Genomic DNA, 9,154 nt, shown 5'->3' on the forward strand with positions numbered 1-9,154 from the left:
GTCACTCAGCCCGCCGCTGCTAGGCGACCTCTAGCCCCGCCTCCCGCAGCCACAGGCCCCGCCCCAGCAGGGATTAGCGTGAATTAACGGAGAACAACCTGCTTCATGCACAGATTAGAGCCTTTTATTCAATAATATTACACTAATGAGGACACTCAGAGGAGCAGATTTATATTAATACATGTAAATAAATAGACAACTAATGTTTTCTGTCATTCTGGATTTATTAAAATAAGTGATTTTATGTTATTTTACTATAAACATTCACTCTATTTCTGCACTTTTAATGATAGAATCTGCAAAATAAAAATAATTATATTACTCTTACAAAATACAGCAATTTATTCTATAATAAATTAATGATTATTATAATTATTTATTTTATTTATTTTCTTTTCTTGTTCTTTTTCCCTTTATAGCCTCTCTTTTTCTTTTTTATTTCTATTAATCTAATTTATTTTCTTTTTCTCCTTTCTCTCTCCCTTTTTTGTTTTTCTCCTACTGTAAAACACGAGAGCTCCATTAAGTTATGTGAACTTGTTTGTTTAACTCAAATTGTCATTGTAAATTTTGAATATTGAACTCAAGTTTATAAGTTTTAGAAAGGTAAACTTAAAGTAATTAGTTGTCTTGACTATTTGTCAGTTTTATCAGGACCTTCAGTGTTGATTTAACTTACTTCTTTAAGTTATACCTTGGAATAAAAAACAGGGTGATGGGGAGAGGGAGGGTCCTGCTGAGGAAATACCATAATTTTGGGATTAATCAAAAATAAAACTGTAAAGCTGTGATATCTAAGAATTATCGTGCTCACCAGTTCTCTAAATTGGACAAACCATAGTATTTCAACCACAACTTAATTATTGACGAAACAATATAGAAAACAGCAGTGGACTACTTCCAGCTGCGGAGGGACACCCTTTTCCAGCTAGCTGCAATCTGACGCAGTGACGTAGCAGAGTGCAACTGACCAGGGCGGAGGGATACGTCATTCTGCTGGGAGAACGGACACGGCGGAGGTAGGTTATCTTTTAAAAGTTCTTTTTGTCGATCAAATTTAATAAAAATGTCAGTTTCTTCTGTGATAAAATGGAATAAAATCAGCACATTGACAGAGCTTTGTGAATATGACTACATTACCGTGTTTTTCTCTGTGCTAATCCATCACGTTAATCAAAGTTTGGAATGGCGCATTAGTAAATTACACCACTGTTGTCCATGGGGGACATATTTTAGTTGGGGGGCGTTCATTTAGGTTACAAATGCTTCCGACGTGACAGGAGCAATAAAAAAATCTTTTAAACTCAACATTTGCCTGCAAGCACCTTCTGGCTAACGTTACCCTTTTGTTAGCTAGCTAGTTTGCACACAGTTAAAGTTGTGCCGGTATGCCCGCGAAACTGAGCCCCCCTCCCCTCCCCTCCCCTCCCCTCCCCTCCCCTCCCCGGATCAAAGGGGCCGCTATTTGTCTATTTGTCCATCTGCACGGTAAGTTTTAACTTGTGAAATAACAAGTAAATGAAGTCTAAAGACTTGGACGCTTATATTTACTGCATATAGTCAACGTATTTGTCGATGGTCCGAGTGTTTGAGGGGAGGCATTTGTGTTTGTACGGCGTATAGTAATGAAACGAGCTGAAATACTGTGAATTTCTTGCATTCACGCTGTTTATCTACCATCGCTCTCTCACTCTGTATTCATCCTCTTGCTCGCTCTATCACAACAGAGCTCCTCTACCGCAGCTGCTCTGGGGATGAAGATCTCTGTCAGGGTGCAGCACTGTCTGAACTGTGTGGCTTGTCTAGTTTATCTTTCTCTACTTTTACTACTTACCCTACAGTCTACTGTTAATCTGGTGGTCATTAAATTGATTATTCCATAAAAGGTCAGAAAATAATATTAATAGAATTCCCAATGACAGCTTCATTAAGCTCATGGTGACACCCTCAAATGTGTCCCAAATAGATTATTTTCACTGTCATGTTAAAATTTGGAAGCTTGTAAAAGGGAAATTTGGGGAAATTCATTTTATTTTTATTGATTGAAATACAGGAATTTATTTTCTATATGACTTATCTAATAATATCAAATATAATCCAATCCCTGTGTCTTTTTTTCAAATGTTGTACTAGATTTTTTGGTTCTTTGTAGAAATACTTAATAACATAAATGCAGTTTCATGTAGAAGGACGCAAAATATCTCTTTCTCACACTCTTACTCACGCGATATAAGATGATGCAGACAGGTTAAAAATTGATTCGCATTATCCTTTTCAAAGCATGCAGCTCATTTTATTTTATTGTTTTCTCTTGCAGTTGTATAAAGCAGCCATTTCATCAAGCAGGAGGTTGACCCTTCAAAGTATTATGCAGTACCTTGATAAAGAGGTATGTATAGTGTGAATTTGTCAGTGTGAACTTCCGTAAGAACTCTAAAATTGCATGAGCTCACGTTTGTCTAACTTTATGTAGGACACATCAGAATAAGAGGACAGCTGCCCTTCTTGGTCTTCCACATTCTTCTCGGAGGATACTTCAGAGATCATCAGGATGTGTGATGTAAGAAAATATATTAACATGTTTATATAATATTAATGATTGACTAGATTTACTGGTATTCATTTTATACAGAACTAAACATCCCTTTTTTCCACAACATTGCAGAACCTTTTTCATTCAATGTTTAGTACATCATTCAATACTTACTGGCAATTCAAATATTTTAAAATTAACTGATAGGCAGTTTCAAAAAGAGAATGTGTGATACAATGATATAGACTGCTGAACTTTATAAGTTAATCACAATAAATGCATAGCTGACTATGAGGTGTATTTCAATGCAACCACAATTTTTTACCACTTTCAGCCAGTTTTTATTAGGTCACCTGAAACGAAGTCCATCCATCCATCCATCCATTATCTATACACCACTTAATCCTCACTAGGGTCATGGGGGGGCTGGAGTCTATCCCAGCTGACTCAGGTGAAGGCAGGGGACACCCTAGACAGGTCACCAGTCTGTCACAGGGCTACATACAGAGACAAACAATCACTCTCACATTCACACCTACGGGCAATTTAGAATGATCAATTAACCTCAGCATATTTTTGGACTGTGGGAGGAAGCCAGAGTACCCGGAGAAAACCCACGCATGCACAGGGAGAACATGCAAACTCCATGCAGAAAGATCCCGGGAAAGCTGGGACGTGAACCAGGGATCTTCTAGCTGCAAGGCGAAAGTGCTAACCACTACGCCACTGTGCAGCCCCTGAAACGAAGTCAAGGACCAAAATTAATTACAAATTTCAAAGATCTTCTTAACATCCAGATATGGTAGGATCAAATACACTTTGTGGATGGAAGGGTCCAGGCCCCAGGGTTTCAAATGTCCCCTGAGGGATTGGGCAAAGTTTATCTAGAAATAGTAATTGTAACCTTGATGCCCTAGAAATTAAGGTCTTGATAAGTTTGTGAAGTTTGCATTCAGTCCTCATGTAATGAAGCCGCTTAAGTGGTGTCAAACCTTTCTAAAAATTAAAAGAGCTCTAAATTAAAAACATTGGCTTAATCTATGGTGGAGCTGAAAAAATCCGACCTACAAGCATTGGGTGTTTGCTTCTGATATGACTGTAGCAGCATAAATCCTAAAGTCACAAACCCAAATTTGTCTAAGTCAAGTTAAAATATTGTGTAAAATGCCTCAAAACAAGATTAAAAAACTGACTTGAAATTGTCTGAAATGACTTAAAAGCTCAAAATTTGTCCAAAACAAGTTAAAATATTTGTCTCATAACCAAAATGTATCATGACCTGTTCAAAATGATAAAAGTTGAGTTGAAATTGTCTGAAATGACTTAAAAGCTTAAAATTCAACCAAAATGACTTGGAATTTGCCCAAAACTAATGAAAGTTCTGCACAAAATCACTGAAAACTTCAGTCTTGACTCATAATGTGTCCAAATGCATAAAGTTCCTGCTTTTGGGCCTGAATTTTAATACGGGTGTAACCAGGTGGTAAACAGAGGCAAGTAAATATCCTGAAAACCACTGAAATCCCCGTTTGTGACTCTTCTGCTAAATTTCGTTTTGGACAGCAGGGGGCGTATTGTTATTGTTGTATTCGCAGTAGTTTTGAGGTCAAAGGGCAAGATACCAGCAGTTGTAACAGAGATGGTCGCGGATGGGGACAGTAAGAAAACGTAAATAATACCGTGTTATGAAAGACTGAATTATGAAATATAGTGACAGGGTGGTAAATTGTTATTTGCATTAAAAATCCACTTTATGTCCGTGTACTGTGCTGAGGAGTACCGACAGTTAGAGAATGAAAACACTGCACGTGTGCTGCAGGTGCTAATGGTCCGTGTGTGAGGTATGAGACTTCTAGTGTAACATCTTATGTTCTTAGTTCCATGAAATATGAATGTATTATTATATGCATTGTGTTTTTGTGTTGGTTAATGATGAGATATTTCTAACTGCTTTTGTGTTACTGCAGTATGTGTTTAGAACAGAGGCTTATAGAGGGCAGTGTGGTAACTGTGGGTTTTATTTGCCCACTAGGTGCCACAGCCGTATGTTTCTGTTTTTAGTACTATTTCTGGTGCTGTTTCTTATATTTCCACTAATGTGTTGCGCCATATGTTTTTGTAAAACACATTTCATTGTATAAATTCTATTATATGTCAATAACTTGGGAAACAAAGAACCCCCACAAATTTAATTTGAAGTATTGGTGTCTGATTTAAGCTGGCTTCAAATCTAATGTTAGATTCAGTGTTGAATCCATGAACAGAGAGACTTTTGGTGACTTTTCAGAGCGTATTTTAATATGAACTCAGACTTTTGATGCCTGTTCTGTTTGTATTTTAACATACACTGAGACTTTTGGTGACTTTTCTGTTTGCATTTTAACATAAAATCAGACTTTTGATGAATTTTCTGTTTGTATTTCAACATAAACTCAGACTTTTGATGACTTTTCTGTTCATGCTTTAACATAAACTTAGACTTTTGGTGACTTTTCTGTTCATATTTTAACATAAACTCAAACTTTTGGTGACTTTTCAGAGCGTATTTTAGCATTTGGAGCTCTAACTCAGACTTTCCTCTCTCCTCCAATGTTAAAACTTCCTCTGCAGAGAGAAAAGAATGACTCCAGAATGCGAGACTGGAGGATGTTGGCGGGAGTCTGTTAATCTCTCTGGACCCGACATTTGAAAACCTCCACCTCTCCTCACCCTCCCAGCCCACTGATGTGAGGAAATCCAGCTCTGAACAGACTGAACTTCTAAATCCCTCCTGGAAGCTTCACCTTGACCAGACAACTGTTACAACGGGCAGATTACAGGTAACAGGTGTAAACTGATGCTCAGAGTCACATGATACTGCTCTGTTTATGAAGCGAGGCAGATTTCAACAATTTTCAGATTTTACCCCAGGAACGGCAGTCCTTCTCCTCCAAGTTCTGCGCACGTGTGGCCCCTCCTTTCGTTCTCCTCCAGGTTCTGTGCCCAGGTCGCTCCTCCTGTTGTTCTCCTCCAGGTTCTCCTCCAGGTTCTGCGCACAGGTGGCCCCTCCTGTCGTTCTCCTCCAGGTTCTCTTCCAAGTTCTGTGCCCAGGTTGCCCCTCCTGTCGTTCTCCTCCACGTTCTGCGCCCAGGTTGCTCCTCTTGTCGTTCTCCTCCAGGTTCTCTTCCAAGTTCTGCACCCAGGTGGCCCCTGCTGTCGTTCTCCTCCACGTTCTCCTCCCGGTTCTGCACCCGGGCTGCCCCTGGCCTGATCCATTTATTATCCCTGATTTCTCCCACGATGTATAACTTCAGTTGACCGAGACTAATGATGCCTATGCCAAGGAAGGAACAGTGATGGTCGTGTCCAAGGGAGTCAAGAGTGAAATACTGGACATACTGGCCGATATGATGTCCAACATCACTGCCTATCTGAGTAAGGAACACTATGAGAGTGTAGCTACAGCTCTTGTAGCAAAGCACCCTTGTCTCAGAGAGCCAGGGTCTGAGAAGGGATGGTATGGCTGGGTGTGCAGTTTGAAATTCAAGATGGGCAATTACCGTCAGCGATTGATGGTTGCTGGATGTCCTGAAGTTCTTGTTAATAAGAGAAGGAGGGGACAAACAAGCAGCAGGGTGTTAAAAAAGGCAGCGAAGGGAGAGGTCCGCTACTTGCCAGATCCACCTGCAGATCAAAGCACATTTACATCGGAGGAGAATCGGACGACCATGCTTCTAGAGGTGCAGAAGTGTGAGCCACACTTGCAGCTCCTGGATGAACTGATGACTGCAACATTCTCTCAGCGAAGAAAAGAAGTAGGTGGTGACGAGCCATCCGTCTCTGCCTGCATTGTTCAATGAGAGACAGTTAGCTAGTGCTAACTTAGACATCCAGTGTTATCAGATAGCATGTAATCTTCAGATATCATCATTTGATCTGTACTGGCTACACTACTGCTTGTTTCAGATAAGAGCTGAGAATAGTCACCATAGATCTGCTGTCCTTCCTGGAGGGTCTTGATGCTTGGGTGCCGAGTCTCTTACAGCTGTATAAAGCAGCCTTTTCATCAAGCAGGAGGTTGACCCTTCAAAGTGTTAATGCAGTACCTTGATAAAGAGGTATGTATAGTGTGAATTTGTCAACGTAAACTTCCGCAAGAACTCTAGTTTAAATATTGCATGAACTCACTTTTGTCCAAATTTATGGAGGACACAAATCAGAACAGGAGGACAGCTGCCCTTCTTGGTCTTCCAAGTTTCTTCTTGGAGGATACTTCAGAGATCATCAGAATGTGTGATGTAAGAAAATATATTACCATGTTTATATAATATTAATGATTGACTAGATTTACTGGTATTCATTTTAAACAGAACTAAACATCTCTTTTTCCACAACATTGCAGAACCTTTTTCATTCAGCGTTTAGTACATCATTCAAAACTTACTGGCAATTCAAATGTTTTAAAATTAACTGATAAGCAGTTTTTTAAAAAGAGAATGTGTGATACAATGATATAGGCTGCTGAACTTTATAAGTTAATCACAATAAATGCATAGCTGAGTATGAGGTGTATGTTAATGCAACCATAATTTTTTACAACTTTCAGCCAGTTTTTATTAGGTCACCTGAAACGAAGTCAATGACCAAAATTAATTACAAATTTCAAAGATCTTTTGTTTTTTTTAGCTTTTATTTAGAACAGTGGGGTATGACATCCAGGCATACACAAAACAATATTGGGTAATATTTTTGTACAAATATAGCAAAAAATATATTGGTACAGTAGTAGGAAAAAGAAGAAAAAAAAACATCAATGCACATTCAATAGTTTGAAATAGACATTACTTTAAATACATATTTGACTGTAGTGACAAATTGTATTTCAAAACAAACAAGTACCATATAATGTCAGGCCTAAAGATGGTACATTATGAGCCCTGGAAGCGCCCACCTAAACCTAAAACCCGAACAGACACACGCACTCTGTGCCTCACTGTGAAGGGGTAGATGCCATTAAGCATCGGATGAAACCTAAACTATCTACTCTGGCAGTGTTCTGATTAGTCGGAAGGTAAGCGGTGCATGGCATTAAAATGGGATATAAAGGGTTGCCATGTATAAAAAAATTCCCCCCTGGAGCCCCAGAGAGTGTACTTTTTCTCCAATTTAAGAAAAAACATGACCTCCCTAAGCCACTGGGAAAAGGACAGACTCTTAGGAGAGTTCCAATCTAACAGTATTGTATGTCGAGTTATAAGATATGTAAATGCAATTATTTGTTTCTGCTTAGCATTTACAACTGTTTCAGTAGGGACACCTAAGATGACAACGTGAGAGCATGGTTGCACATTTAAACCAAGCACTGTGGACAAAGTTTTGAAGTATCCATTCCAATAGCCATGCAACTCTGGACATAGGAAGAACATATGGCTGAGATTGCAGGGAGTATTATGGCACGTTCTACAGATGTCTCGTAAACAGCATTAAACAAGCAAGATGTAGTTTTCAAACAGTGCATGAAAACCTGCTGTGACTGGGGGTTTGGTTACACTTTAATGTCATGTAAAGTCTTAGTGAATGTGTGATCTCTTTTGACTTACAGTCTGTTGTCATAACCACAGGTTGTAATTATCAAAAAGAAAAGAAAAACTTCCACAGACGATCCCCCACCATCCTTCTGTGGCTGTTCTCTAACATTAGCTAGCTACAGAAGTAAAAATTAGCAAGGCCCAGGCTCACTGGAAACCGCGGCTCGTCTCGCAAGCAAACACTTTATGTGAATTTAGACACTATTAGCGTTTAATACATTGTGAACAGTTATATTAGCATGTAGTCTAACCCAGTCTAACTAGTGTCTTACTGCCACACCGAAGTCCAGCTGTCATCCACATGAGTGAGGTCTAAGATCAGCCCCCTCAGGAGGGTCGTGTCGCCTCGTATCTGTAGCAGCATCGACTGTACAGGACATGACGACTACATGGTGCATTCAAAGCACTCGGACATCGGAGTTTCACTCGGTATTGGTCTTTCCTGGACTTTCGCTCTTTACGGCCGGCCACAACCTTTCATATACATGTTTTTGAATTAGATCGTTCAGAACTGGGGTGGCAGCCGGGGTGGCAAGGCATCTTCTCGGGGTGGCAGTTACCACCCTATGCCACCCCAGTAGATCTGGCCCTGGCGAAATCCAAACTAGGAGGAACAAAGACAAATGTTACTAAAAAGTCTTTCAGATTCTGTTGGCAGAACAAACACTGCAATGACTGACTGAGGGTCTTTCACAGTCCCGCATGGAATGATGAGTAGAGTCAGACTTTATTGTAGAGAGGAGGGCTTCTGATTGGTCCAGCTCCACCTGCTCCCGCTCCACTGCTGCTGATTGCAATTGTTTCCACCTGTCACCGCAGCCGACATGCCAGCACACCTGTAAAACACAGAAAGGGAGGGGGAGATGGAAAGCCCTACCTAGTGCCTGCTTGGAGCAAGCCTGACACCAGTTCTGCAACTCAGTGATAGGAACTAAACTAAGTTTGAATGGGGTTGTGTGGGGATCTTTCTTGCATCAAAAGTATGTCAGTAAAAGTGTTTATTTTGTTACTAACCAGCTCAGATTGTTATAATAAGTATCTGACAACATTATGG

Source organism: Amphiprion ocellaris, chromosome 23 (genome assembly GCF_022539595.1).
Source record: "Amphiprion ocellaris isolate individual 3 ecotype Okinawa chromosome 23, ASM2253959v1, whole genome shotgun sequence".
NCBI classification, from domain to species: Eukaryota; Metazoa; Chordata; class Actinopteri; family Pomacentridae; genus Amphiprion; species Amphiprion ocellaris.